The following is a 26243-nucleotide window of genomic DNA, read 5'->3' as shown; positions in this document are numbered from 1 at the left end:
GCCCTGGATATTTTCAGAGTCCTTAGAGAAGGAACTGGATATTTTCAGAGTCCCTAGAGAAGGAATTAGACTTCCTACAGGATATAGGATGGGCAGCTTGAGCCAAATAAATTTCAAAGCAAAATCCAACATCTGAGAGGCACACTCCAAGCAGCACCCCTTAACCACTTTGCATGTCTGGGAGAGCTGCCTAATCTCCCAGGCCTCTGTAAAATGGGGTGATCACAGAACCTACCTCACTGAGTTAATGCAGAGATGGCATTACCCAGTGTTGGTGATCAGACACCACCTATTATTTACACTACTGTTAGTATCACCCTTGGATACATACAAGGCTCTAAGTACACATTTCTATGTGCATATGTACATAGTACGTGTATAATCAATGAATGTAACAACTATCTCTGGATCTACTCTGTTGAAAGATAAAAAGTTATAATCCCTGCTCTCAAGGAGCTCAGACTCTGGTAATAAAGTAATAAATTAAATATGTAGACTGTCAAGCACAAGAAAATTCATTCCAACCTGGTCCTAATCACCTACTGAGAGCCGGGCTGCTGCTAAGCCTCAGGTATGGCAAAGTATGACCTTTATACGACCTTTTCTCTGCCTCAGGCTCAACCTGGCAGGAAAGACAAACCCATTACACACAACTTTCAGCATTCCAGGAAGGAGCCTCGGGAGAGGTCAAGCCCAGGCACTGGAGGTCTCCGGGTGGGACACACTGTGGAAATCCAAGATGCTGTGGCAGTGGATGGGACAGCATGGCCACAATGGGGGCTGGGAACTTTGCAGACAGGGTATCTGAGTTGAGCTCTGAAGGCCACTTGGGTTTCCAGAAAGCTGGGGGTGCAGGAGGCCTGGGAAGTGTGGGCCGGAGGACTGGTGCAGAAGCGTGGGTACACGGACGGGCGCCCAGCAGGATGGACTGAGAAGGCAGCCGAGCCAGACAGAGAAACAGCGCAAAAGGTGATGTCCAAGTCACACCAGGAGGCCAGAGGGTCCCGAGTGTGGGAAACACAGGCTCTCCCAGCTTTTGGTCCTCGACGCCCCTCGCAGTACGTGGAAGACACCCAGCCTGAAATGACTGGGGTGGGGGTGAACAAAGTTTATTCTGGAGGCAACAAGGGGACCCGGCAGCATTGCTGAGAGAGCGGAGACGCCACCACATCTGTGATTCCAGAGAAGGAAGATAGAGAAGGGATCCTCGGTGGGAAGGGCTGGAGCCAGGAGAGGCCCCTCAAGGGAGGCACTCGAAGAAGCAGGAGGCCGCCTGGAATCAGCCTCTGTTCCTTCTTTTCTGCAGCTTACCTGTTCCCAGCTTTTCCTCCCAGTCTCCTGAGCTTGCTGCTGGCCGTGGGATCCCATTCCCGCATGGAGGCGCCTCTTCCTTCCTTCTGGTGACAGGCGCCCCCATCCCCAGGGGCTGTGGCTCCCCCAGATGCCCAGCCTCAGCCTCCTAAGTACTGTGCCTGCCTCCCTCCACCTGGTCAGTGGCTGACTGGTGACAAGACTTACCCCCACCCGCCCCCTCCCTTCCACACAGGGAGCCCCAACTCTAGCCAGAGGCGGCCAAGATCTCCCGTCCCAGGCAGACCTCATGGGCTGCATGTCTGGTTAAAGACATTGATGGATTTTATGAGGAAAATATTTAAGCTAATTTAAATATTTCAGCAATTGATAAGTGGCTCAGCTTTTATGGGCTGGACCTTTAGGGTATTGTTTATAAGATGTATATTATTTTCATATCTATAACAGTGCTTATAATATTGTTTGCATGGAAAAAATGTTTCTCATGTTTACCATCCATTTATAAACGAGCTCTATCATTTGTAAATTACGGGCTTCCAACACGCAGGTGGACGTGGTGGGAGAGGAGAGACAGTTACTCCGTGTTGTGTCTCGGCATGAAGAAATGGCGGATGTCAGCGTGCAAATGCTTCAGCACTGGGGCTCCTTGCTCATGAGTGGGAACAGTTTGCAGAAATACGGGACAACCCGCTGTGGATGATGAACTATATTCCGGGCTCTGTTTCCTCAGGAAATGCATTTACTTAGAGAGGCAGCCTATTAACATTTCCCGGGAAAATGCAAGATCCATTTTGTGAAGCAATGAGGCCGAGTCTTCATGGCGCTTTCCTCCCTGAGGTGTCTGCACTGCCTCCACGCCTGTCACCCGCATCATTCCAGCAAGAGCGCCCGTAACATCACACACGTCAAATCCTTACCCTTTCTGCCTAATCAGTAGTAACAGCCTTGGCCCACCTGTTTCCAGGGTTCCCAGCTTCAGGCGGACGCTGGAGGGGCCTCCCTCTCCCCACCAGCCTCTGGAGCAGACCCCCCTCAGCCTAAACACTCCGCACCTGCAGAGGGCCTGCCATTCACAAGCAGCTTCTGTTCACGCTTCCAAATTACCCTGAAGACATTCCCCGTCCGCCCCACGCCTCCCCTTTCTTCTCTTTCTCATCTCCAAGGTTAAAGAGTTTCTGGAGGAAATGACAGTGAGAGCTGACAGATTTCAGTGTGAATTTCCCTTTTCTAGGGCCCCTCTTCTAGGCATCTATCTTGCACCTGCTCTTCAATGTGAAGCTTTTTGAGTATATCTGTTGCAGGAGCTCTTGTTCAGACGCTGTAAAAACGGCCGTTTTCCCAATACCCAAATGACGCAGTCTAGATGGATGGAAAAACTGGGAACTCTCCATAGCGGAGAGTCCTTGCTTGTCCTCCCAAGCCACAAATCAAAGTTGAGGGCTGGAGCGTGTCCCTGCAGCAGCATCACCTTTCCGCGAGTCCTCAGGAAGCATCCTCAGCGCCCAGAGCCCACTTCAAGGGTCCTGTGCTTCAGGGATGGGCAGAAGCTTTGGGATATATGATCCCCTTCTGTGTCTGAGCTGTCCTCTGTGGGCCATGAAAATCTTTTTAAAATGGCCATTTCAATGACCATTATGAGGCTTTCACGTGGTTCTCCATTTGGATGCTATAGCCAGGAGGGACCAAGGCAGACACTTGGCAAAGTGGAGACAGCCGGGCTGAAAGTCACTCCCACGTCTGCCTGTTGAGTCTGGCTTGAAATTCCTGGGAGAAAAGAGCAGGCTGGGCCAGTTCTGGGCCCCTGCTACGCAACCAAGGCCTCCCCAACCTTCCCCCACCCCTTAAAGTGATTTAAGTCGCCACCAATTCCAAACCAGTAAACTCAAACTGGGGAGGGGCCCATTGCTTAAGCTGCGACAGTCATGACAGGAGTGGTGGCGGATGGCTTTAACAGCACCCTGAGCTCGCTCTTCCGTGGTGGTCTTCAGCCATTTCTCCAGCTTCCCTCGGGAAGTTTTGCAGCCATTTCTCCAGCTTCCCTCGGGACTAACTGAGCTCATCAGACCCCAGGAGCCAAACCCTGTGCTGACATGTGGGAGTCCGCCCTCCCTGGCACCTGGCTGCAGGCTTTGCTGATGTGGCGGGCCTGGACCCCAGCTGCCTCTGACCACCATGCCATCCATGCTAGGGACCAGCTGTTCCCACAAGAACCGTGCGGTCCACATCCAAGCACTGACCACCTCACCTGCAGCCAACCCCACATTCCTCAGTGGTGGCTGAGGTCCTGTGTCAGACTCAAATAGTCCCAGTGTGGATTTTACTCAGCCATGGACACCTGCAGCCAGTGAGTGCTCTGTCAGGCCAGTGGATATCAGGCAGATACTAGACGGAGCCTGGACATGGGGCCTGCAGCTGCCAGGGGGCTCCTGTGTGGGCCAACAGGATGGCAGATGGCCTGGAAGACAGTGTGCACCGAGCTATCAGCTGGCACTGGGGACTCCACATGGATGCAGAGGTCACCGCTGGCCATTTCAGGAGACACCACGCCTGCAAGCTACTGCAGCAAGCACTGCCAGGCGGCAACATCAAAGGAGCACACTTCTAACAAAACAAAAACCATCTTCCCATCTTCGTGGGCAGCTGCCCACGAAGTGGTTCTGATAACCACTTTTCGGGAGAACAGATGCATGGAACTTGGGATAGAAATAAAGAATGAGAAGAGCATCACAGAAACCTACATGAAAATGTAGGAATTAATCTTCAAAGTTAAGCCTGAGGTGTGTGACACCTGGGAACATCCTAGGGTGTGCAGGAGGGGAAGGGACCTACTCCCAGGCTCCTGGGATGTGATGGTCCTGGCCGGGCTCAGGCTGCTATGGCAGGGAGGCCATGCTCTTTCATGATTGCACCACATTAGGAAGACCCTACACAAGTGTCCTTGCTGGAACATGCTGGAAATCCCAGGCTGCTTCCTGGCATCTCCAAAGGGCCTACTCACAGGTGTGGGCAGCATCTCAGGCAGGGAAACCTGAGTCCTGCTGGCTATGTCTGAATGAGGGATGAAGGCCACCACCTTGGTCACCTTGATAACCTCACTGCTGGCGCCACAGGTCTGCCCATTCCCCACACCACTAGACATTCTGTCTCAAGATGATTCCGAAGCACCAGGCTCAGGTTTCCAGACGGCAGAGCTCCACACTGGTGCCGGGGGTGGCCCTCTCCCAAGCTCGGTGCCATGCTTTGGTTCCTGGAAGTCCAGGCTGGGTCCAGAGTCTGTGGTGCACAGGCCCATGTGTCTCTCAGCACCTCCACACCCTTGCCTGGAGTCTCCCTGAACCTCTAAGGGAAGCAATTCTATCCACTTCTGGCCCTGAGGCCTCTCAGCTGGGAGCCACCCTTGTTAGAGGGGTGGGACGGGCTCTGAGCCAGTCCTTGACAGCCCCACTCCTGCACCCGACAGGCCCAGAGAAGCCGGGGGACTGGCTGGAGATCCCCCAGCCCACGCAAAGCCGAAGGTCTCTTCCCCCACACTGTTGTGTGTAAAGCAGGATCACAGAAAGCAGAGTTGGCAACAGGGGATTTCCCTCGGACAGAGTAACTTCCACAAACCCTACATTACATAGTCACAGGTGCAAACGTGAACTAAAGGAACATCTTAGCCCAAAGAGTTGCAAAAATGATGAAGACAGCTCCCAGAATGGGTCACATGAGTGGCTAAAAAGCCATCCATCATGAGCCACTGAGGTAAACCAGGAAGAGCTCACAAACGCAGAGGCCTTCCCTGCCCCCCGCAGAATGCCCTGCTTGCTACCCACAGAAGCACCCTTCAATCGGCCATGGGCCACATCCATCGTGGCAAATTGGATGTTCTTTCTGAAGTGGGATTTGCGAAGTCCAAATCCCTGGTGTGTGCTTGGCCGTGAGCCTGCAGCCCCGCCTTTGCCCGCTCGCAGACCGCATACCTCCACCCGACCTCGGCATTCACTTTCCACACGTCCCTACGAGGCAGTTACCCAGCGGTTCATGTGAGTCACTAAAAAGCCAGAAGGAACAATGAGTGGCCGCGTGAGAGTGGCCGTCAGGGATGAGCAAACATCCAGAGGAAAAATAAGAAAAAGGAGGAGAATTTCCCAGGGCTCTAATTTAACATAAGAAGTAGACATGGACAGAGTAACTATGAGCAAATGACAACACATCACAGTACTAGGTGTCTAAAAAAATCATGCTTGCCCAGGAAACTAGCTTAAAACAGAGAGTAGTAAATTGGCAGCAGACTGGTTTGCTTACAGTCCAATGTGCAATTCATGTGTCACTGAACTGAGCTGAGGTTGCCAACAGAGCTGGGACTGAGATAAATCACAGCACATGCTCGGCCCCCCGGTCTGAGCTGCAAAAACCTATTCAGGGGAAACCCGTGGCCTTTCCATGGAACTTGTCGAATTACCCAGACCCGCAGGAGACAAGAGATGACATCTCTTCCCAGCAATTGGTGATAGGCTTACACTGCCCAAGGGTCTCACAGAAACAATGGCTTAGAGCAACCTATTTCCCTGTTAATCTAAAAGCCAGCTCCCCTGGGGAAAGAGCACACTACCAAAGTCCAAGGGCACCCCAGTCCTCCTGGGAAACATTCCATTTCATGTCTAGGATGGAAGAGGAAATACCTCCACCGCCAGCCCCAAAATCAGCCCTGGGACATCCCGCTCACTGCAACCAAGAGAAAGAGGACACTGGATACCCACCACAGGCCTCAGCTTTCTTGAGTGACAGGAATCATTGATAATTTGATGAAATCTTAGACTTTTCTTCTTGGAAAAACACACACATGCACATCCACATAAAATCTGTCAAGGACTGCCCGGAATTCCTGAGACCCATCCATAGAAGTCATGTTATGAAAGCCTGTTCTCAGATGACTATATGAAAAGAAAACTGAATCTGAAATCTATTACTTGGCCAGGCGCGGTGGCTCATGCCTGTAATCCTAGCACTTCGGGAGGCTGAGGCAGGCGGATCATCTGAGGTCAAGCATTTGAGGCCAGCCTGGCCAATATGGCAAAACCCCATCTCTACTAAAAATACCAAAAATTTAGCTGGTCATGGGCACTTGTAGTCTCAGCTGCTCAGGACGCTGAGGCAGGAGAATTGCTTGAACCCAGGAGACAGAGGCTGCAGTGAGCTGAGATTGCACCATTGTACTGCAGCCTGGGCAACAAGAGCAAAACTCCTTCTCAGAAAACAAAACAAAACAAAATCCAAAATCTATTACTGACTAGCACATTTTGGGGCTGGAACACTTCGGAGGCCCCACTAACCTGGAGAGCTGTGCCAGTCCTTGCGTAGCTAGTGACCAGCACAGGCTCAAAGCCACCTCTGAATGTATGTGGAGAGTTACTGATACTAGAATACACACATGCAAATGACAAGTGTGTTTTGTGCAATCAACATGATATTTTAAATCAGAAAATCTAAGTATCAATCTAAACTCTCCTTCTTCCTGATTTCATGATTTTGAACAAGCACGTTTTTCACCTCATCTACCCAAATAATGTATGTTAAAAGTGTATTAAAATTAAGCTTACATTAATAAATGTATACAAAATATGATATTCTAGATTTAACAACAAAGAAGTGTATCAGGAAAAAACAAGTCTGTAGGTAAAAACATGCAAGTTTAGTCTAAGTTAATGGAGGCAGACATAAGCATATCCCACGTAATTATTCTCTTTCCATTGGATTCCTCCCCAAGGACTGGCACAATCTTGAAACCATAGGGGCTGAGAGGCTGAGACCCCGCAGGGGCATGGGGCTGGCCCTGGCTTGGCCCCTTCTGCTCCTCCCGTCTTCCAGGGCAGGCTTTCTTCTGAGTGACCTCTCTGCAGGAAGGCGCCAAGGGCTGGGCTTCACGAGAGGTTAGTGCTGTGGCTGCCATGGCCGCTCTCCAAGTTCTGTTTACTCTCGTCTCACTCAGCTCCCTTTGCATCTCGGATGTCTGCATGGTGTGTCTTTCTGTGGAAGCACCTTCTGAGTGGTTTGGGAAAGGCCCTGGCCTGTCATCGAATGCCTCTGCCCTCATTGACCTTCCTGGACATGGTTCCCGGGTGGCTGCCGAGGCCGCCCTGGGAATAATCTCCAGGCATTCTCTCACCTCGTTGTGTCCTCTCTGGGCCCGCTCTCATCAGGGGTCTTTCTGGTCACTCCCAGGACTCCTCCATGGGCTGGGGCCACGTCGTAGGCAGCTGCATGGACGAGAGGCGAGGTCACCTTGTGAGCTCTGGACTTCCACGTCCTTGCGATCCCTCTGGGAACTATACTTACTCTACCATGTGATTTGAGACAGGAAGGATGGCAGAACGCTTCTCAAAGGACCACTCCCTTGGGAAGAATCCATCTCCCTCATTGACTTTCTGCTGTGTCCTTGCAAAGCGTCTTTCCCTCGTCCTGCAGGCTGCTGGCCATCACTGAAACTTACATCCCAATTCCACAGTCCCAGGAGAAAAGCCTCATTCTGTACTTTCAACCCCTGCCATTGAACTAAGGATCACAAGACTCACAGAGAGATGTCTTATTTTCACTATGCAGGTCTAAAAACTCTGAACTCAAGTATTGGCTAGACAGTTAACAACTGAAAAAAAGTTCACAATTCACACGTATAAGTCCAAGGAAGAGGCTGTCCAGCATGAGGGTGACAAAGGGACACATTCCCACAAAAGAAGTCTACTGAGCACCCGTCACCTTGTGCACCAACCCAAAGGGTGTGACAGCGATGACGTGGTCTCAGACCCAGGAGCTTCTTGCCACAGCTCCAGACCCTCGGGGAGCAGTACTGAGAAATGGCAGCACCAGGTCTGGAGAAACACCGGCAGCCACTGCCTCCTCAAAGGAGGGTGCAAGAGGGGTCACCGCGGGCCCTGGTTCCCTCCCACCACCCTGCATGTCCCGAAGCTGTTTCTGACAGCTGTGACCACTCCACAGTCAGACTCTAGAGTCACCAGTGACAACGCTTTGATTTCTGTTTCATGTGTTTCATCTGCAAAAACAAAAACCTCTAAATTTAGGATATATGCAATTGCCACCATTACTTAAAACTCTCCTGGAAATTTCAGCAAATGAAGTGAGCACAGAAATAGAACTAAGAACTATAAATATAGCTCTAAGGCAGTATGCTTGTAGACTCAGCATTGTAAGAGCATAAACCAAAATAAATACAGCAGATCCAATAATACGGGGTTTAGATGCAACGTGAAATACACACATAAATTCCATTCTTATACATCAAAATTAGCAAGGCAGTGAATGCCACAGGGAAACAAGACAACATTCAAAGATTTACTCTGAAATATTTAATAGTGAATATTAAAATATTGACAATAACAACTAAAGGGTACGTAGAAAAGCAGATGGGAACATTACAGAGACGCAAAGGTAGATCTGAGTCAGCAGACAGGTAGGCTGGGAAGACTGAGGGTCTTAATTCTTTCCATGGTAATAGCGTTTCACCCAGTTTAAATCCAAATTTTAAGGGGTCTTTTTAGGAATCAAAAAATGGCCAAATTGCTTTTGTTTTGTTTTGTTTTGTTTGTTTTTGAGACGGAGTCTTATTTTTGTCACCCAGACTGGGGCGCAATGGCACAATCTTGGCTCACTGCAACCTCTGCCTCCCAGGTTCAGGTGATTCTCTTTCCTCGGACTCCCAAGTTGCTGGGATTACAGGCGTTTACCAACATGACCAGCAATTTTTTGTATTTTTAGGAGAGACAGGGTTTCACCATGTTGGCCAGGCTGGTCTCAAACTCCTGACCTCAGGTGATCCGCCTGCCTTGGCCTCCCAAAGTGCTGGGGTTACAAGCCTGAGCCACCACACCTGGACAAAAATGGCCAAATTTTTCTAAACTTTACATGAAATAATAAAGAGTAGCATAGGCATTCTGGGAAAACCGAGGCATGAGAGAGAAGTTGCATTGCCAGATGCTATCCCATGCTGTGAATCTGCACAATTACAACAGTGAGGTGCAGATACACCCGGGACCCAGGAGGCCGGTCCACGTGCCCCGCAGGTCCAGGAGACAGATGCGCTCCACACTCGAAACGGGAAGTGCGGGACCAACCCATAGGGTACCGGGGAAACTGCCCTGGAGCTCGCCAGATGAAAAATTGAGTCCATCTCCAGCTGCCGTCAGATAACAAAACATCTTCTATGGGCTTCATGTTAAATGCTGACACGCACAACATGGAGAACTAGGAGAATGATGGGCAAAGAGGTCACTGCTTCCTGAACAGCAAAGAACTCAGCCTAAAAGCAAGTGCAACAGCAGAAAAACAATGATTTAGCTACACAAAAGGTTCTGAACTTTAAAAGCTTGTAAGCAAAACGAAAAGGCCAATGACAAACAGAAAATATTGGGAACCACAAAACAGAGTGTGTGTGTGTATGCGTGTGTGTGCATGTGAGTGTGCATGCACGCGCACACATGTATGCACGCACATGCATGTTTTAGCACTCCAAAATAAACAGTGGACAAAGGAATGAAATGCACAGTTTACATGAGGGGAAATTTAAAATCCAAAAAATATATTCTTCAAAGCAGTCTCAGTAATCAAAGAAATAAAATTAAATAGGTGAGAGTTTTTTTTTCTTTTTTTTTTGAGACAGAGTCTCACTCTGTTGCCAGGCACCAGGCTGGAGTGCAGTGGCACAATCTCGGCTCACTGCAACCTCCGCCTCCCGGATTCAAGCAATTCTCCTGCCTCAGCCTCCCGAGTAGCTGGGACTACAGGCGCGTACGACCACACCCAGCTAATTTTTGTATTTTTAGTAGAGACAGGGTTTCACCATGTTGGCCAGGATGGTCTCGATCTCTTGACCTCATGATCCGCCTGCCTCGGCCTCCCAAAGTGCTGGGGTTACAGGCTTGAGCCACCCTGCCCGGCCAGTAGGTGAGAGTTTTGTTTTGCCTATCTAGTTAATCAAGAGGCTGAGAATAAAAATATCTAATATTTGCCATGTTGAGTGTGGTGATGACTTGCTGACAGATGCCAGTGTGAGTGCAGCCTGAATGGCCTCTGGAAAGCAATCTGGCGCCTTTGTAGCGAAAATCATATTCTTGAAAAAACTGACTTCATTTTCAGAATTTGGGGAATAAATCAGAGGTAGGGACAAATACTTTTGTGTAAACGTGAGACGTTGGCATTATTTATAGTGAAGAATAGCGGGGGGCATAAAACCCTTACATCTTCTCTATTGTCTAAAGAAAGGCAAACAACAGAACATTATATATAAAATAAAATGCATTCATAATATTTAGTAACACAGTAACACACTTACACTATAATATTCAGTTTCTTTTTAAAGAACACAAAATTCTATGTTCAGAATTTTATTAATTTTATAACAAAATTCCTACATAGATATAAATTTAGGAAGACCCAAAATGTTCCCAGATATTAAATATGTGTATCTGAGTGTTGGAATTTATAAGGGATTCTAATTTTCTTTCCAGTTCTCTAATTGGAATATCTGATACAATGTCTTCCATGTATTAGCTACCTAATAAATATTGATAAGAAGAATGAAACAATTTCAAACTTACAACAGAAACATGTATGATTACTAATTTTATTCTAAGAAGAGAATGAATGCATGTTATAAAACGAACACTAATAGATATTGGTTTAGGAAGCTGTCTGGTGGCCTCTCAGGCTGGCTAAGCCAAGGGATGTTTACTTTTGTCAATTTCTGCAGAAACCACACAAGTGGCCGGTGACGTATTTAGCTCTTTGCTCACGGTAACCCTCCTGAGGACTCTGGGACGAGGTTCTCACATGGCTCTTGTCGCCAGCTGCTTTCCCTGCCTGTCACCCTGCGGCAGAGCCCTGGTTATGGGCTCACAGCTCCTCCAGGCTCCACTAGCCATACGGCCTGGGGATAGGGGACCAGGGTGGCTAAACCTGGACCTGCGAGGACCCCTTTCCTCCTGCCTGTGACCCCTCACTGAGGGTCCGTGGGGGACACATGCAGAGGAACATAACCCACGTGGAGCCCACATCACTAGCAATGGCACATGAGTCTCTACCCTCATGCAGGGTGTGACATAGAGCAGCTCCCATGTCCTCTGTTCCCCCAGCATCTGAACGCTCAGGTCTTACCCATGCCTGCTGAAGAAGGAAGCAGGGGAAAAGCAGAAATGCGGCTCATGAGTTTGGGCCCAGAGAGCCCCTGCATGGTCAGAGGGAGCAAAGCCAGGAGAGGAAGAGAATGGAGAGGCCTCCTCCGCATGCCCAGCCCCACCCCACACCATGAGAACAGGGTTCCTGGGGCGCCCAGGAGCTCTCAAGAGCCCTGCCCTCCTTCACTGGCAGAGGTGGGCTGGCCTGGTGCAAGGAGGGCAGGAGGCTGAGACCCCTGGTCCGTGGGAAGCCATATCAGATGCGGAAAGTCCATTTCAAAGATAATGCTGACCCTGCACAATTCCAGCTCCTGTGCCCTGTGATGAGAAGGGTCCTCTGTCAGGGCAGGCACTCATCACCTCTGGTTAGAGCCTTCTGAACCTCGTGTTATACAGCACGTGCACGGAGGAGCAGCACCCTCGTGCAAACTCGGGGAAAATAGAGGGTCCACTGCTGAAGATGATGGCAGCGTCTGCCTGGGGAATTTATCATTTTCTCCGTCAAGGATGGAGGACCCGGTGCACGTGTTCTGATGCTGGAAGAGGCACTGCTTTCCAGGTAAAGTACGGACCAACAGCAAACCCAGGATTAAATTCCTGCTGAGGAAGGCATCCAGGTGCTTCCCTGAAGAACATGCCCTTGGCTCAGCTGCAGCTGACTCTTTACAAAGAGAGCTCACCACTGCAAAGCCCATGGGTTTTGTCACACTGACTCTGTGGCTTCAGCCTGACCAGCCTTTGCTGCGCTTCCTCCTGGTGACTGCCAGGGTCATGATCATAAGCACCAATGTTCTCTTGCAGAGCCTGGTAGAGTGAGATTCCAGCCAAGAGTCCACCAGCTGCATGGTCAAACAGTCTGGGAACTTCCCAGTTTTGAAAAAAGTTAGAGATAGCTTTTAAATAGTTAATAGAGCATTGAGAGAGGAGGAGGGCGAGTTCTTCATGCATGTGAAGGTGTGTCAGACACAGCAAATCCACTTTAAAAAGAACACCATTCCACACAGAGCAACCACGCAGGACCTTCAAAAGGACTCTCAGTCCTAACAGCTAAGAATACACCATCTCTGTGCAGTCCACTCAAGGCACACCTGGGTCCCGCCATGGCCATTCTCTCTCTAAAGCACACAGGCCACGAGGGCACCACTCCTTGCTCTTCTCCTGAGTCCTGGCGTGCTGACCAAGGCCAGCTGCAAGAGGATTTTTAAATTTTTTAAATTCTTTTTAAAAATTCTGGATTTGGGAGGTCCCCGTGCAGGTTTGTTACGTGGCTATAATGCATGATGCTATGGTCGGGGGTATAGGTGGCCCTGTCACCCAGGTACTGAGTACAGCACACAGTAGGTAGTTTGTTTTGAAGTTCACATCCCCCTCCTCCCCTGCTCCCCAGTAACCCCCAGTGTCTCTTGTTCCCATCTTTATGTCCATGTTTATTCAGTGTTTAGCTTCCACTTTTAAGTGACAACATGCGGTATTTGGTTTTGTGTCTGTGCATTAATATGCTTAGGATAATGACCTCCAGCTGCATTCATGTGGCTACAAAGGACATGATTTCATTCTTTTTATGGCTGTGTAGTATTCCATCATGTATATGCACCACAATTTCTTTATCCAATCCACCACTAATGGGCACCTAAGTTGGTTCCACATCTGTGCTATTGTGAACACTGCTGCAGTGAAAATACAAGTGAGTGTGTCTTTTTGGTAGAATGATTTATTTTCCCTTGGATATATACCCAGTAATGGAATTGCTGTGGTAGTTCTGTTTTAAGTTCTACAAGAGTATTTTAAATTAAGACTTATATAAAGATGGGGTGAGATGGAAACAGGAACCATACAAATGCAGAAAAACCAGGTTAATTCAAGAGGCAGCTTGAGAAGGACTTTATGAAGTAGTAAAACATCTGACTAGGCTCTATATAAACAAAACTTGTATTACCTTCAAATATTGTAAACTTAGCAAGACACCAAGAACCACCAGGAAGAGCTACCAAGGATCTACTTCTGTCAACAGATACGAATGATTTTAAATGAACAAATCAAGAAAGATGGAGCAAATAATTTAAAAATTCCCGTTCTGTCTCCCTGCCCCTATACCGACTGTGGCTGGGCTGGGCTGGGTGGGAGCTGACTGCCCCAGCCATGGTAGGCATGGCCATCGTCAAAACTAGACATGCAAAATACACAGCTTTTGTTTATGAAAGCCATACAACTTCTCAGAGCACATTGGAGGGAAGATTTTAAACACATAAAAACTTTGAATAACTACAATGATTCATGTGATTTTTTTTTTTTTGGTCTTTGCATTCAAAAGTCAGAAGCATAACACGAGGCTATGTGTGATCCGGGCTCAGAGAGTACGGGGGAGCACTCAGAGTGTACGGAGAACTATTTTCAGTGCTGGCTTTTGCTGGAGTCCAGACCTGCCAAATCTAGCAAGAGAGGATACCTTTTGCCAAGATGGAAAGCACTTTGAAATGCAAGGTTGTTCATTTCCTGTTCATTGTGTTTATCGTGTAAGGCTTTCCAGAAGGGAAAAAAGCCAATTTCTATTTTAAATGATGATCCACTGATGAGCAGATGGGTTTGGTGTTGCTTTTTGTTTATTCTCTCTACATCAGAAAATATTTCAACATTTTAACTTCACAGAAGTATAATGATTTTTCTTTTTTTACATGCTTACATTATTAAATGGTTTATGTCAGGAGAGTTAAGACTTCAGAACAACACCTCCCACTGAGCTGAATGAAAGGACACTAATGAGTCCACTGCCTCTTTATCCATAGGAACCATCTCTCTAAACAGAATTTCCTCCATGGACTGGTTTGGAAGAATAAAATTTTCCGGTGTAAAGGCGTTCACCATTTCATTTCATTTCAAAAATGAAAAAAAAGAAATCTATTCATTTCAGATGAAAAAAAAATTCCAAAGAGTAAATCAGTTGAGGTTCCAAGCAAAACAGGTGATATGGTTTGGTTCTGTGTCCCCACCCAAATCTCATCTTGAATTATACTCCCAAGTCCCATGTGTTGTCGGAGGGACCCGGTGGGAGATAATCTGAGTCGTGGGGGCAGTTTCCCCCATGCCATTCTTGTGATAGTGAATAAGTCTCAGAGATTTGATGGGTTTATCAGGGGTTTCCTCCTTTGCTTCATTCTCTTGCTGCCACCATGTAAAAAGTGCCTTTCACCTCCTGTCATAATTCTGAGGCCTCCTCAGCCATGTGGAACTTTAAGTCCAGTTAAACCTCTTGAAACTGCATGAAAACAGACGAATACAGTGAATTGGTACCAGTAGAGTGGGGTGCTTCTGAAAAGATACATGAAAATATGGAAGTGACTTTGGAACTGGGTAACAGGTAGAGGTTGGAACAGGTTGAAAAGCTTAGAAGAAGACAGGAAAATGTGGGAAAGTTTGGAACTTCCTAGAGACTTGCTGGATGGCTTTGACCAAAATGCTAATAATGATATAAACAATAAGGTTGGGGCTGAGGTGGTCTCAGATGGAGACGAAGAACTTGTTGGCAACTGGAGCACAGGTGACTCTCGTTATGGTTTAGCCAAGAGACTGCTGGCATTTTGCCCCTCCCCTAGAGATTTGTGGAACTTTGAACTTGAGAGAGATGACTTCAGGTATCTGGCAGAAGAAATCTGTAAGCAGCAAAGCATTCGAGAGGTGCCTTGGGTGCTGTTAAAAGCATTCAGTTTTATAAGGGAAGCAAAGCACAAAAGTTCAGAAAATTTGCAGCCTGACAATGTGATAGAAAAGAAAAACCCATTTTGTGAGGAGAAATTCAAGCCCACTGAGAAAATTTGCATACATAAGGAGGAGCCAAATGTTAATAGGGAAAATGTCCCCAGGGCATGTCAGAGGTCTTCATGGCATCCCCTCCCATTGCAGGCCTGGAGGCCTAGGAGAAAAGGGTTTCCTGGGCCAGTCCCAGGGTTCCTGAGTTGTGTGCAGCCTAGGGACTTGGTGCCCTGTGTCCCAGCCACTCCAGCTGTGACTAAAAGGGACCATGGTACAGCTTGGGCTATTGCTTCAGAGGGCAGAAGCCCTCAAGCCTTGGCAGCTTCCATGCGGTGTTGAGCCTGCAAGTGCACAGAAGTCAAGAACTGAGGTTTGGGAACCACCACCCAGATTGCAGAAGATGTGTGGTAACACCTGGATGCTCAAACAGAAGTTTGCTGCAGGCGTGGGGCCCTCATGGAGAATCTCTACTAGGGCAGTGCAGAAGGGAAATGTGGGGTTGGAGCCCCCCACACAGACTCCTTACTGGGGCACTGGCTAGTGAAGCTGTGAGAAGAGGGCCACCATCCACCAGACCCCAGAATGGTAGATCCACCAACAGTTTGTACTGTGCACCTGGAAAAGCCTCAGACACTCAATGCCAGCCTGTGAAAGCAGCCAAGGAGGAGGCTGTACCCTGCAAAGCCACAGGAGTGGAGCTGCCCAAGACCACTGGAATCCACCTCTTGCATCAGCATGACCTGGATGTGAGACCTGGAGTCAATGGAGATAATTTTGGAGCTTTAAAATTTGACTGCCCTGCTGGATTTTGGATTCACATGGGCCCTGTAACCCCTCTGTTTTAGCCAATTTCTCTTTGGAATGGCTGTATTTACCCAATACCGGTACCCCCATCGTATCTAGGAAGTAACTGGCTTGCTTTTCTTTTTTCAGGCTCATAAGTGGAAGGGACTTGCCTTGTCTCAGATGAGACTCTGAACTGTGGACTTTTAGGTTAATGTTGAAATGAGTTACGACTTTGGATGCCTGTAATCCCAGTACTTTGGAAGCCTGAGGCAGGCAGATCATGAGGTCAGAATATTGAGACCATCCTGGCCCTGGTAAAACCTCATCTCAACTAAAATACAAAAAAAATTAGCTGGGCATGGTAGCACATGCCTGTAGCCCCAGCTACTCAGGAGGCTGAGGCAGGGGGATTGTTTGAATCTGGGAGATAGAGGTTGCAGTGAGCCGAGATCGTGCCACTGCGGTCCAGCTTCGTGAAAAATTAAGACTCCATCTCAAAAAAAAAAGACTTTAGGGGACTGCTGTGAATGCATGGTTGGTTTTGAAATGTGAGGATATGAGATTTGGAGGGGCCAGGATCAGAAAAATATGGTTTGGCTGCGTCCCCACCCAAATCTCATCTTGTATTGTACTCTCATAATTCCCATGTATTGGGGGAGGAACCCAGTGGGAGATAATTTGAATCAAGGGGGTGGTTTACCCCATACTGTTCTCACGCTAGTGAATAAGTCTCAGGAGATCTGATGGGTTTATCAGGGTTTCCACTGTTGCTCCTTTCTCATTTTCTCTTGCTGCCACCATGAAAGAAGTGCTTTTCACCTCCCACCATGATTCTGAGGCCTCCCCAGCTGCGTGGGACTCTAAGTCCAGTTAAACCTCTTTTTCTTCCCAGGCTCGAGTATGTCTTTATCAGCAGCATGAAAATAAACTAATACAACAGGATTGGAAACCGGGTTTCCTGACCCCCAAGATGCTAGGCCTCGTGTTCCTTCCCTCAGAAGCCATGTGCCATGGACTCCTCCATCTGTGCCCTGGACCAGGGGCTGTCCCGCTGCTGCACACCTACATGTACTGTCCTTGAGCTTCTAACTACTTCCTAGGTGGCCCTAGGAAGTAGTGGAACAGTAGGAGTAGTTGAGAGGCCTGGATGCTGAGGTGAACAGGTGGGATTCGGGTCTGGGCACCAGTATGTAGGAGCTGGGTGACCGAAGGCAAGCACCTTAGCCCTCCAGCACTTTGCTGTTCACTTTTGCAAAGCAGAGATGAGTGCTTTGGCCTTAGGGCTGTGAAGTTTAGCAGAGTTAAATAATGCAGAGGAAAGCAAGCATCCCACAGATACTAGTGATAACTATAACACAGTTCTCTCTATAAAAATGATGGCTTAAAAACCCATTTTGGCCAGCATGTTCCAACCTAGAGATTGAGGTTTTGCAAAGCTGGTCTTCAGGTGACGGGGGCATCCAGACCAGCAGGGCTGCTCACTGAGGTCACTGTGCCAGGGTCACTGTGCTGGGGCGGCCTACTCATTCAGAGCCTCTGGGCTCAGCTCTGAGGTCTTCCACCATGCGCCTTATGCATGTCGTGTACAGAGAAGAGCGTAGACTGATTCAGGATATTGGTAGGATCTGTGCAGAGATACGTGAGGGACAGCAATTTCACAGCTCAGAAATGCAGTCTATGAGATTCTGCATTTAAAACCCACCTTGACTCAACTGCACTCAGATAGATGAAAAAGCCCCTGCATTCCATATTCCACATTTAGTCAGAAGGCCAGGCCAGAAGGAAATGGCAATTCTGATGTCAGATAGCATGGAAAACAGAAGATCAGAGGGTCATGAAAAACAAGACGGAAGGAGGAGACGTGTCAGTCAAGTTAGCCCCTGGCCGCCACCGCCTGGCCACATCGGCCTCAGGGGTTTGTGATCGTAGATAAGTATCTGTTTATGCTGTTTAGAAAACAATCTATAGTTGTATTCTGTTTTCTGCATTCAGCTTTTGAGTACCATTATGATAAAACTTAGTGTTCTTATAAAATTTAAAGTTATAATAAAATCCAGGTTATGATGTGCCCAACAGGTGCGACCTGCGCTCTGTGCAGAATGCTATAGAATTCTTGGCTGCTCGGGCCCTTCCCAGAGCTGTGCTGGCCTATCATCCCAGCCCGTCTGGGGAGGAAGTAATGTATGCAGGAATGTCATGCTTCCAGAGGTTCTAGTGGTGGCAATTCTACTGCAATTATTAGAAATACATTATTGTATTGGCTAGTTACAAGTGGGTTATATTTAAATAAAATTTAGAGAACATTGTTAGATAAAAATGTTTCCAAGCACAAAATTGTTTTTGGAGAAGATGAATGCCCTGTGTCAGCAGGAAACTGGCATATTCAAGATCGGGCCATTCGGAAACGCCACGAGTCACATTACGAGAAGGAAGCAGCCTGTGAAAAGTGACAGCCGCTCATCTGGCAGAAGAAGACAGTGCTGCGGCATTTAATGTTGCTAAATCTCATGATTTAACATTTTCTACATTTTTCTTTTTCTCAGATCTAAAGATCATATGATTGAAATTTTATCTCTGGAATAAGAATGGGTCTTGTAAATAGTCCACTTTTATGATTATGCAAATAACTCACATATTGTTTTGAGCAGGAAAAAAGAGACAACTAAATCATCTGAAGATAGTTCCTCTGTTATCTCAGCCAAAAAGAACAGAGAATGCACAGTGACAACACATTCCTAACCGTGGCCTTTAGGATCATGGCTCTTCATCCAGTCACAGCACTGAACCAGCCATGTGTCTGTGACTCAGTCCTGGAGGTTCTGAGTTGTCACCCCCATCACAGTGTGCTTCGGGCCCCCAGGTCTGCCCTTTGGCACCGATGACCAGCGACACCCTCCCTTACCTGCCCACTGAGCTCCCAGGCTCAGGCTGACCCACACAGGACACACCGTGAAAAGCTGGAGAGGAAAGGGCTCCTGTGACACAGCCGCCCTATGGCTCTCAGGACACCAGGCACCAGCGAAGGTAGAACAGGCATCCAGGAACCCTGGAGGGCGGCCTTAAACCCACTGTGCCCATCTACCCTGGCTTAAGCTGGAGTCCCGTGCGTATCCAAAGGTCTGAAGGAAACTTCAGGTGGTCCAATCTTTTGGCTTTCCTGGGCCACACTGGAAGAAGCAGCACTGTTTTGGGTCACACATAAAATCCACTAACACAAACGATAGCTGATGAGCTTTAAGACAAAAAAGGTGAGTGCATAAGCCTCGTAATGTTTTGAGAAAGTTTAGGAATTTGCGTTGGGCAGCACTCAAAGCCTGCAGGCCGTGGGTTGGACAAGCTTGCTCTAGATTGCCCCCAGTCTGTGCCTGTCATTGTATGCGATCAAACTGAGCAAAAAGACCTGCTTTTCAGTCTATCCCGACACCCACCCCGACCCCCCAGAGGGTCCCCAGTGAGGACGGCTGAGATCAGAAGGCCCAGTGAGCCCAGCATTCCGTGTCCCTGGGGGAACCAGATTCGATTGGACATGGACTGGATTTTCATGTGTGGCGGGGGTAGGGGGTAGGAAAGGGGGACATTAAATCTTTAAGTGGTAAAAGACACGAAACCCACAGTGATGATTTCCAAAAAATAGAAAAAGCGCTGAGGATTTTTTTTTTTTTTTTTTTTGACTAAGTCTCACTCTATCGCCCAGGCTGGAGTGCAGTGGCGCAATCTCGGCTCACTGCAACCTCTGCCTCCCAGGTTCAAGTGATTGTTGTGCCTCAGCTTCCCAAGTAGCTGGGACTACAGGCACCTGCCACCACACCTGGCTAATTTTTGTATTTTTAGTAGCCAGGCTGGTCTTGAACTCCTGACCTCAGGTTATCCACCTCCCTTGGCCTCCCAAAGTGCTGGGATTACAGGCACGATCCACTGCGCTTAGCCAGGGCTGAGGAATTTAATATTGCACATACATATTGCCTACAATTCTTTAAGTGAAAATCCACTCAAATATCCACTCTGCTTTTGATAGTATCAACTTTTCTCATGACAACTCCTTCCCCTCAAGGCCTCTGTGGAGAATAAACATAGCACCTGCGCTATGGCGCCTTCTGGGGCCTAGGCCTCTCCACACCCACCTAGACGGGCAGGCCAAAGTGTTTTGCTTCTCAGGGATGGAACTGACATCCCCTCTGCCCTTCCTTCTGCTGGATGTCCTCAAGTGGGTGTGGCATTTTCCACAAACCCAAGGACCAGGCAGGGCAGCCTATTCAGGCCACAGAGAGCCCAGCTTCGAGTCTGTCGGGCAGTGGGTGGGTATTTCACTGTGTGCATTCTCCTTATATTAACTTTCTATTTGAATTACAGAGAATTGTACCCAGAGACAGACTAGTTTAGATTTGAAAGCCCTTAGAAGTCACCACTTTAAATGAGGACCCACACTGGGTGATGGGGTGGAATACCTGCTGGACAGGTGGTCTAAGCAGGAGGGCTGAGTGGGAGGGCACAGGGAGAGGGCAGAATGGGGTGGAATACCCAGTGGGCAGGTGGGCTGGGCAGGATGGCATGGGGAGGGGGCGAGACGGGGTGGAATACCCACTGGGCAGGTGGTCTGAGCAGGTGGTCTGAGCAGGAAGGCATGGGGAGGGGGCGGGATGGGGTGGAATACCCAGTGGGCAGGTGGGCTGAGCAGGAGGGCACAGGAGAGGGCAAGCACACTGGCCACAGAAAGCTGCTGAGCCATCCACGGAGATCTCAACTGTTGGGCTGGCTTCTGGCAGCATGCACTTTTTGAAATAAAGCCTTTTTATTTGACTATAAATGTGTTCAACAAAACCAAACTTCCTGGGAGAGTGAACACACGTTAAAGGACCATGTACTAATCTATTACACTGACTGTTCACAGCTGCTCACCACCATGACCTCGTTAGTTGGGTGTAGATGAATATACAGCCATTTTACCAGCACAAATTCCATTCCACAATTGAAATGTAGCATGGAGCTCTGAGAGATTTTTCATAAATCACAAGTTTTATAGTATGCAATGAATTTTTATCAAATTCATAAATTCATATATTTTATTTTGGAAAATGAAATGGCATTTCTTTACAGAAAAAGTGCCAAAAATGGGCAGTAATGCAATTTCCATTAGTCAAGACATTAGATGTGATTTCCATCTTGACTGAAAAAGCCAGAAGACTTTGGAAGAACCTCTTTTAGGGGGTCTTATGTAAGAATTGCTATTATGAATCCAACTGACAGCGAAGGAAAAGACAAAACACACACAAAAAACCTCTTGAATAATAAAAGCCACAAACTACAGCAGTATAATAGGCTGGTTTTAAAACTTAAATATATTTGGTAGCTTGATGTGGATAATAATTTGAAGATTTAAGAAAAATAACTCATTATATTTTTTACCCTCCACGTTTTCTCGTACTTTACAATTCACATCCTTTGTCTTGACTTGGTTGTTGACTGCTTTTACTCATAATTCACTTGGGACACACAGACTAAAGCATGTATACAATAATTACTTCAATATCAATTCTAAAAAGACAAAGCAGTTTGATCAGTTTTACTTGCATTAGCATGCTTTTCAAGGTATCGTATTACACATAAGGAGATCCTAGAAACAACCACATTGCTATTTGTGAGCTAAAAGTGCTGAATCTGTGCTTGTTTAGAAAGCACATGGCCTCATGCCCAGCTCACCCCAGGGTCTAGCCCTCTGCACCCCACAGGACTGGCATCAGAGGGCACAGCCTTCTCAGGTCAAACCACAGCACTGTCGCTGTGATCTGCGGAAACAGCTCACTGCACTTTGCCTCCTATGAGTCTTGGTGATTAAACTGTTGAGCAACTTCAAAGAGCAGAGGCGAAACCAACAGGAAGAAGCTGGTGGTGGAGCGCTTAAGTGCCCTGCACATCCTCTCTGAGCTCTGGCCAGGCCGTGCCAGAACACTGCAGAAGTCATGTCTACACCAGGGTCTCCCCGCTGGTGACAAAGGAGGGACGCTCCTGATAAATGTTCACACGTGACAGTTTGTCATGAAAAACTGAAGCTAAGCCCACTGAATTCCTGAGCGCTTATTAAAGCGCCAACGGCCAAAAGAGACGAGCATTGCAAGACGGTGGCTCTCTCCTCTGGACGGCAGAGGACGTGTATCTCACTTGGCTCGTTTCAGTCTGGGAGGCACCATGCCATCAGAAGTCCTATGCCATAGGAAGAAATTTGCAAAATTGCCAGTTCTCATGTTTTTCTACAGATTTTACTTCCATAAACGTACCATGGATTCTATCTAATGGTAACATATGCTAGGGCAAACCGCTCAATTTATTGTTTTAGTTCAAGTAATTTCATGACTTTACCCCATAGTGAGTGACCCTCTCAGAGTCAATAAAAATGCACATCTTAAAATATATTTTATAGCTCTGGTAGGCCAGCTGTACAATGAAACAAGGTCAATCAATTTAAAATGCCCTGGTGTGTTTTGCTCCTGTCTTAGTCTGCCTGAGCTGCCATAACAAAGTACTATGGATTGGGTGGCTTACAAAACAGACATTTATTCCCCACAGTTCTGGAAGCTGGAAGGCGAAGACGAAGGTGTTGGTCATTTGGTCCTGGTGAGGGCCCGATTCCTAGCTCACAGAGGGCTGCTTCTGGCAGCGCCTTTGGTGGTGGAGCAAGGGCTCTGGTCTCTTCCTCTTCCTCTAAGGACACTACTCCCATCGAATCAAGGCCCCATACTTAGGACCTCACTTCAACCTTAATTACTTCTTTGAGGGCCTTTCTCTGCATAGAATCACACTGTGGGTTGGAGCTTCCAAATGTGAATTTGGAGGGATGCAATTTAGTCCGTAACATCGCATCCCTCATTTGTAGTAACAGCATGACCTTACTCAGCGATGACAGGGACACTCTAAATGTCAAAATTTACATCTTAAAACACATTTTATAGCTCTATTAGGCCAGTTATGTCATGACATTAACAGATGAAAAATGCCTGGGCATTTGGGATGCTCGCTCTCAGTATTTAAGGAAACTCAGTATACCCCAATCTGGTCATTTCCATCTGTGATTATGATCTTTTGCACCTTATTTTATGGTAGTTTTAACTGAAATTTTAACTGAAACAAAGGTGTTATGCTGTCATGCCAAGTTTTCAGTAAATACACCGAGGAGCTGTGAGCACAGAAAGTATTGCAATAGAATTCATTTCTCATGGAGACACCATGATTGATCTATTTGAAATGCAATATTGGTCCAGAAGCTCAGAAACATTTGGTGGAACTCAGGATTTACACTAACAACATTAGCTTAAGATTCAATCTGGACCTATTTTAAGATCCCCGAGGGGGTGGCACCTTGGTGTGTCATTCCCAAGATATCTCGAAATACATAGCAGATTCTGCTGTAGCAACTAGTGTGAGAAAACCCGAGAGCTTCTTGGTCGTCTTTGCGCCTCTCAGTGCCGAGCACACGTGTGGGGACAAATTGCTACGATGATGTGGGCTCAGGAAACTCGAGTTTCTAAAGAAGATCATAACTAACACATTTTTCCTTCCAGCCAGAATGCCCCGAAATACATGGAAAAAGACGCAGCTCTGGCTACATGAAAAAGACGGGGTGAGTGACTCCAGGCTGGAAGCAAAGCCATCCTCGCCTTTCAGTCTCACATCCTCAGCAACTTCAGCTTCTTAATTTTGAGGATATTTCTCTTGAAGATTAAAGAATTGAGAATTGCTGACATATCTGTATTGATCAGTTATGGTTCTCCAATATGTTTACTGCCAACCAAATTACAGAACCTAATTTTCACATTTACTTATAATTGGGTGCAATTGCCCAGGCTAATCTTTTAAGGTTAAAGAGCAAATCTCAAACATGATATCAAACAAGTTTTTTAATAAGACCCATGAATCAGTCTATATATACAACAGGAGGAAAGAAAAAGAATGACCACAGTTTATTCCAAAGATATGACAAAGGTAATTCACATCAGTTATACACAAAGTCAAATTTCAGCATTACCTCCAGGGCAGAGCGAGCCAGCAGCCTTCGAAATCTCTGCTCCTGCCATAGGTTGGGGCTCCCACCAGGTGCCTCCCAGTGGGGACTACATTTCCCAGACCGCCTTGCAGCCAGATGTGGTCACGTGACCAGTCCTGGCCAATGGGGTGTGTGCGGATGGTTTACCTTTAAGAAGCAGGTGCTTTCTTCCTAGTCTTTTCCCCACCAAGCTGACTGTAGGGCCTCAGGGCTGTTGGTATACAAAGAAGAAGGCTGGGTCTCCCAAATCCCCACACGGAAGAAAAGTGGCCACTCATCAGGAACACTGACATTAGACTAACACAGGAGTAAGAAATGATTTTGCTTTTATGAACTCACGGAAATATCTTACTGAAACACAACAGCCCACAGTCCACAGCTCCTGGGTTGGAGCCCCTGCAGGCCCAAGAAAGGCTTGGCTGGACGCTGGCATGGGACAGAGGGAAGCAAGGAAGACGAGGTAAGCACAAACTAGAGATTCATATCTGCTTTTTATAAGTACAAGAGAAATGCATCATCAAAACCAGTTCTAACTGCCGTCACTCTAATTGTAAGGCATCAGGCAAGCTCCTCACCTGTCCCTGGCTTCATTTCCCTCCTACGTAGAATGAGGGGGTCCTACCTGGATTGGTCATTGTGAGAAATAAATGAACCCACACATGCAAAACTCCCAAAACAGTACTTGGCATAGAGTGGTTCTCAGAAATAACATTTTAGTTCTTCCTGAATTTCTAATGCAGTGATATAATATCTCTCTTGAAAAAGTCTGCCCTTTTTGAAGTCTGTCACTGGCTTAAAAAAAAAAAAAAGCAAACCATCATAAACATTATATATATACAAAAATGTACAACATGTAAGTGGATTCCGAAGTAGAAGACAAAGGGCCCACTTCTCTGAAAAGCCGCAGCTGAAGGTGCTGGAACTAGTAGCCCAGCCTCACTAGCTTGGGGGTAGAGTCTGACTTCCTGCTGGCTGTTGTTATTTATGGCAGGACTTTCCAGGACAAGGTACACTCTGCCCTGTGGGGAAGCCCCCCGAGGAGTGAGAACGAGACCCTGCACCCAACTCACTCAGGTTCTTTTGTTTTTATCTGTTTGGCTTCTTATCACATCCGAATGCAAAATATGCAGCATAAAATGAATGAAAAAGGAGACCCCAGTCACGGTTAGAGAATTTTCATCTTTCCAAGGAACAGGGGGACCTTCGTTTTGCTCCCCAATGTACACTCTGGTGTGAAGTCTGAAGTAAACAAGGCAGGAGCTCAGCTGCTCCCTGAGTGCGGTTTAAAAAGAGGAACAAGGACCTCCACGGAGTCGGCTCCACAGTCAGCAGGGGGACAGCAGAATCAAATCTCCACAGAGAAACAGTACATGTGCATGTGCAGCTGCTCACGGACCTGTTATAATTTCCAGGTGGAGCCAGCAAGCCTTGGCAGGGGCGGCTTTCTGCAGAAAAAAAGAGGGGTGTCTGAACTGGATTCCATGGGCCCTAGCCACACAGCACATCGTGCTCCTGAACTGGGAGTCTCAGGGGGCTCCTGTTAGGCACAAGGCTTCCCTTTGCTGCCTCCTCTCCATGGGCCCCATGCTGGGAACTTGCAGCATGCCGCTGAGACACCAGGGCCTGGGGAAGTTGCCTGTCCCCAACCTCTCGCTCCAGCTGGATTTGCCATCTGCTGATTTGTAGCCTTGCATGTACATAATTCCTATTTGTACAGAAAAACAATCAAAGGTAGAACTGGATCTTCTGATCTCAACTCCAGAGCTGAGATGGGCTTTGTTGCTGCCTTGTAACCTGGGGCTGCTATTGTGCCAATGATGGACACAGGGTTCCTGGCAGCCCGGGCCCTAAGGAAGTGCAGCCGGGCAATGCCATATGACAGACAGGGAGCGGCAGCCGACAGCCCTCCATGCTCACGGTCAACCCGGCCGGCAGAGGCCATGCAGAGGCGGCCACATGCGACTGCCCATGTTCCGGCAAGTAGCTGGGAAAGGAACACAGTCACTTTCTCAAGGCTGACTTCCAAACTGGGAGGAGGAGGAGTGGGTGGTTAAGGGCATCTAGGAGGTGGGTGGCAAGGGAGTGGCCCCCGCAGAGAAGGAGGAAGCAGCTCTAAGCCCTTGATGAGTCAGAGCTGAAATTAGTAACATTGGGGTTGTCACTACTTTTTCAAAATTTAAGTCCTTTATAAAAGAGTC

At 47.6% G+C, this 26243-nt stretch overlaps 1 protein-coding gene across 5 annotated transcripts in view; it reads right to left on the bottom strand.

Annotated features, from left to right (window-relative positions):
• The window catches only part of RPS6KA2 (ribosomal protein S6 kinase A2), a 447811-nt gene that overhangs the window by 147398 nt on the left and 274170 nt on the right, over positions 1-26243 (bottom strand). The gene's annotated exons all lie outside the window — the stretch shown is intronic.

Source organism: Sapajus apella, unplaced genomic scaffold (genome assembly GCF_009761245.1).
Source record: "Sapajus apella isolate SASKATOON/1434 unplaced genomic scaffold, GSC_monkey_1.0 scaffold82, whole genome shotgun sequence".
In the NCBI taxonomy this organism is placed as follows: Eukaryota; Metazoa; Chordata; class Mammalia; order Primates; family Cebidae; genus Sapajus; species Sapajus apella.
Note: the sequence above shows the minus strand (reverse complement) of the source record. Positions and strands in the feature narration are given on the sequence as shown.